This window comes from Malaya genurostris, chromosome 2, assembly GCF_030247185.1.
Source record: "Malaya genurostris strain Urasoe2022 chromosome 2, Malgen_1.1, whole genome shotgun sequence".
NCBI classification, from domain to species: Eukaryota; Metazoa; Arthropoda; class Insecta; order Diptera; family Culicidae; genus Malaya; species Malaya genurostris.
Genome location: NC_080571.1, coordinates 123,372,174 through 123,377,986, shown reverse-complemented (window position 1 = coordinate 123,377,986; position 5,813 = coordinate 123,372,174).

The following is a 5,813-nucleotide window of genomic DNA, read 5'->3' as shown; positions in this document are numbered from 1 at the left end:
GATAGGATATTATTCTGACATTAAGTATCGAATTTATGGCATCCAGCAAGGGAGATAAGAGCTGAAACCTTTCACAACGACATTAGTGGCTGCAGTGGGCTTTCAGCATGATAAGTATCAGATTTATTATCATTATTTCTCGAAAAGTTTTCATTCGATTTCACTCCCTTGTGTACAAAGCCAATTTCATCCTCTCTGAAGTCCTGCTAAGCCACGAACACCATCGCCGTAGTAGTGTTTCCGTTATGCCTCTAATGTGAACCGAACTGGAAGTGGGCCGATTGGCACATAGCAATCACAAACACCCGGAATTTATTATTGATAATTCAATAAAAGTTGTTGATGTTGTTGTTGTTGCTGTTTAATCGTTTCAGTAACATTATTGGTCGTGATTGAAACGAGCAGCGATTGGTTCGTTTTGCTTCTCTGGTATGAAGTTGCGATGAATACATCCCTAAACACCATGGAAGCACTGAGTTACGGTTTTGTTTGATGTTCAGGCTCCGTTGAGCAGAGGCTTCGTCAATGGACGGACTAAATATAGTGAGTAAGGATACGAACCATGACGTGACCGAAAATGAGTGCATGGAACGTGAGCTGAATGCGAATAAAAAAAACAGGATGTCAGAATATTTTGAACGTTCCGGTTGTGAAAATAACGATCTTGTCATTTAAATAAACGTTTTCTTTTGGGAATATGTAATAATGTGCATTTTATGCGTAATGTGAAGTCAAATTAAATGCTTCTTTTGCGATTTTCATTAGGGAAATTCCAGCTGTCGTGCTAATTAACGCTGAATTGATTTGGTACCAAGATCATTATGCGTGTTTGTCAACTATTAGTTGTCGATGATCGAATTAATGTCTAATCAGAGTCGATGACACAAGTTTAACAAAAAGGAGACGAGTTCTGGGGGCTGCCTGCTAGTTTTAAAACTGGATGAAGAAAATTCATATGATGTCGAATATGGCAACGGAATAAATATATGAAAATGCTTCGCTGTTGTTCGATTCTGGAGCGTCTCTTAACAAACGTAACACGTAACCGGCTTTTAATACATACACGTATGCTGTTGCGTGTTACACACATAATGTCATAAATCTTCTGTCGTGCAATCGAACAACAGCGTCGACGTCATGACCATGCCAGTAGCTCCGTTGATATTATCAAAAAGGAAGTAATAAAATATTATAGCGGAAATCACTACAGCAGATATTTTTTTTTGAGAAAGCTTATCCTTAGTAGTAGTTTATTGATATTGGTTCTAGGCCGATGATTTATAGTAGAATGCTCTTGTTTCTACAAACCAGTTGTCATATATTCGAGCTCCGACAAAAACGTGTGCTGAAAAAGAGGGTTCAAGTTCCACAACCGAAAGTAGTGCAAGATTTATCATGTTGATATGGCTTACTATGGACAAAAATCAGGATTACCGTGTCTGTCAATTTTATGGATAAATTATGTGTTGAAATTAAGCATTATTTTATTCTGAATAACGTTGAAACGTTCTAAAAAAATTGCACCAATCTTCACTCAATGAAATATGTAAATACATGGTGGCCCCACCTGAAATCAGAAACAGATACGATAAACAAGTTTGAGAAATATTATTAGGCTGTTGATCCTGAAGATTACACCGTGAGGTAGAGGTTTTGAGAGTTACGCGTTGGTCAAAACTCCACTGCCGATAATGCACGCCGCGGCAGGCCCTATGAAGCAGAATAGAGTCAAAGCCACATACAGTTGAGGATGAAACCGGGGTAAAATAGATGTCAATAATAATAATACATAAAATACATAAAACAGTAGTTAGGTTTTTGAAGTTTTTTAGGCCTGCTTGAGTCAACACCTGAGTAAAGGTACTATAATTTTTTTTTGTTCCGATTCCGATAGGTTTTAAACTTAAGGGTCATTATCCGCTTCGGACTAGAAGAAGTTTCTGATTCTATGTGCGGGGTTGGGAATCGAACCCAGACTGGTTGCGTGAAAGTTTCACTCGATATTATCGTGAGATGGGAAGCGTTAGTTTAAGTTGACGAAGCTATAAAGCGTTGCATAGGATGATTTTCTTACATTGAGGGTTATAAATCATATGAGTTATTTTGTGGAAATTGTGAAAGTTTATAAACCGTTATAATGGTTAAATTCTTGCGGTAAACGTGTTACGATGCGTTACTTTTATGGAAGTTATAGGTAGCTGCTTTGTAAGTTATAGGTATTAGTAAGCGTTACATGCGTTACTATTTTGTATGTTATAGGCGTTACGAAGCGTTACATGCGTTACTTTTTTGTAATTTCTAAACGTTTCGAAGCGTTACATGCATTACTATTTTGTATGTTATAGGCGTAACGAAGTGTTACATGCGTTACTTTTTTGTAATTATAAACGTTATGAAACGTTATATACGTTTATTTTTCGTTATAGTTATAGGCTTTACTAAGCGTTACATGCGTTACTTTTCCCAAGTTACAGGCGTTACGAAGCGTTACATGTGTTAGTTTTTTGTAAGGCATAGGCGTTACGAAGCGTTACACGCGTTACTTTTTTGTAAGTTATAGTGAATTCTAGGCGTTACAAAGAGTTACATACGTTAATTTTATGAGTTATAGACGTTACGGAGCGTTACAAGCATAACGATGCGTTACAAACGTTACTTTTTGTAAGTCCCATGCGTTACAAAACGTGACATGTGTTACTCCGCATAAATTTTTGGCGTTACGAAGCGTTACATGTGCTATTTTTGTGAATTAGAGGTGTCACGTTACTTTTTACCTTTATATATATATATATATATATATATATATATATATATATATATATATATATATATATATATATATATATATATATATATATATATATATATATATATATATATATATATATATATATATATATATATATATATATAATATAGGTATAGAATTCGCTCAAACTTTAGAAAAATTTTCCGAGTCCAGGAGGGCCGAGTGTCATATACCAATCGATTCAGCTCGATGAACTGACTAAATGTCCGTGTGTGTATGTGTGTGTGTCTGTATGTGTGTTGTCAACTAAAAGGACGAGATCTCAGAGATGGCTGGACCGATTTTGATCAAACTAGTCGCAATTGAAAGGTCTCCCCGTCACCCTGAACGCAATTGAACGGTTTTGAGATCGAATGTTTACTTTTCGAGTTATACGAAAATGTATGTCAAAATTTTTTGACAGTGTCTGCCACACTTGACCTTCAAACCGGATTTGTTTCCAGACTTAGATTCCGCACGGTAATAGCTATCCAACAAGCCATAGATTGTTAAAATACGTTCATTTTCAACGGAGATATCGACATTTTTGTGTAAGCGACTTTTCCCCCTATTCCAGCAGTAAGAGTTTTGAGCGCTGTTTGACAAAGAAATGCTTGGGAGCAATGTGAAACACAATTTTTTTTAATACATTTACATACAATTTACCTCGGACCGATTTTAGCTCGGTTCGTTTTTGGCAACATAATCGTTCGAATATGCCATATTTAAACCAGATGATGGCAGAATTTTCGAGTTGAAAGCCATTCCATAATTATATTGATTTAAACTACTTACAGCAATAAATGCTAGAAGAACATAACAGCCATATGCCATTCGAATTAGTTCGTCGAGATCAGCAAATGCGGGTGTGACAAATAATTTCACTCAATTTTTTTCGGAGCTGACTTAACCGTTTTCTACAAACTCAGATTCATATGAAAAGTCGTATGCTCCTAAACAAGGTCCCTGAATTATGTTTGGATCCGATTTCTGGTTCCGGAACTACATGATGATATGTGAAACGAAATGAAAATTGTGTAGCTCATTTTTCTCGTAGATGGCTGAACCGATCTAAGATTCAAATGAAAAGTTTTAAGGTTCTGTAAAACATTTTGCTTTTCAGTCAGATATAACTTCCGGTTTTGGGGATACAGGGTGATTAGTATAAAAATGTCTATTTGACATAAATTAATCAGGTTTATCGGGTTAGCAGATTTGGATTGTCGATAACCAAATAAACTTGTTTCAGATTTAGTGATATTCAGTTTTCGATTCGGAAGGTACTCAAAAATTTAATTTGCACTACGATTTCTCAAAGATGTCTACACTGATTTTCAAACATTTTGAAACAAATGTAAACTATACAGCTACTCAAGTGAATTCATCTGACTTCGGCTACACCGATTTTCGAATTCCGGTTCCAGTATCTAATCGTTTCTCATAACTCAATCGTTTTCTGAAAAAAAGCCAAATCGAATTTAAGAAACAAAAATTCAAATTAAAATAAACTTATAGTCCCACAAAAAAATTAATTAAATTGATCCAATTCTGACTTCCGATTCTGGAATTACAGGAAGATGATTTTTTTAAATTGAAACCGATATAGAAGATGACAATCCCTAAAAGCATTGAAGTTGGACTCAAAACTATTGCAATTTATTCGGCAAGTAAATTCATGGCTTACGAATCGGTTTGGGCTATGCTGGTTACTGAATACCGGATCTGGAAGTATCGTAAATAACCGTAAACTATAAAGTGGAACTTGTTTCGACATCTCATGGAATATTCAATCGATTGTCACATTTTTAGATTCAAAGTCGATCCGATTTGCAGTTTCGACATTACAGAGTAATGAGTGATTAAAATCTCAAATTGCCGCTTAAAACAACGCTCATTAAAATAATATCACGAGAACCAAAACACACCGAAGAATATTCATGCAAAAAACACATGCGATTTGATAAAAAAAAGGTATCATCTCACTGCTAGGCGGATTAAGCACGTTTTTGAGTGGTAGAGGCGTTGCGAAGTAATACATTTGTTACTTTAAAAAAGTTTCAGACGCTACGAAGCATTACATGCGTTACACTTTTGTAAGTTATATGAGTCTCAAATCATTACATGCCTAATTTTTTTTGGTAAATTTGATGTGTTACGAAATGTTAAATTTTTAAAAGGTACAAGCGTTACGAAGCGTTACATCCCTTACTCTTTTGTAAATTGTGTGTGTTACGAAGCGTTATATTTGTTACATTTGGTAAGTTATAGGTGTTGAAAAGCGTTACAAGAGGTTTGGCATCCAAATTTTAACATATTGAAGAGTCACTTTCCTGCAAAAAATCAACTGGAAATGTAAAAATTATGAAATGATTAGTAATGATCGTACAACGCCATGAATACACTGATCAAAGTTAGCACGATGCCATATATTGTCGAAACGAAAAATTGTATCCAATTTTGAAGGAAAATCAGAATAAACATTATTCAAGTGAATTAAATGTTCTATTCTACGATTTGTTTTAGTCTTTGTTAAGACGTAGAGCCGTCTTGAGCTAATTTGAATATGATCAATATCTAACGGGGAAACAAATTGGAAAACTGACATATGAACACAATGATGTAATGAAAACCGCGAAAATGATACCGCAGAGACGGGGGACTCGAACCCGTAGCTAACTCCTAACCGGGGAAATTGTTTTACCAATTAAACTACCCTGCATATGAAAACACATGAAGAGAAAGTCCAATTGATTGGACGAAACTAAGCATGCTTCGCTGTACTTAGCCACCACGGTATTCACTTACAGTCCCGTATCGACGGAAACAAATTCAACGGAAACACCTACAATGATCATGAGTCTATTTCTACCCACCTATTTTTGCGCACGATACTGATTCGAGACTTTTGTTTTTATCTATTTCGCTATCTACGAGGTAACACACTATTCTAACTATGAAGGAATTATTAGTTCTTTTCTTGATATGAGAGTATTCAGTAAATTGAAATGTTGTCACATGATTTAAC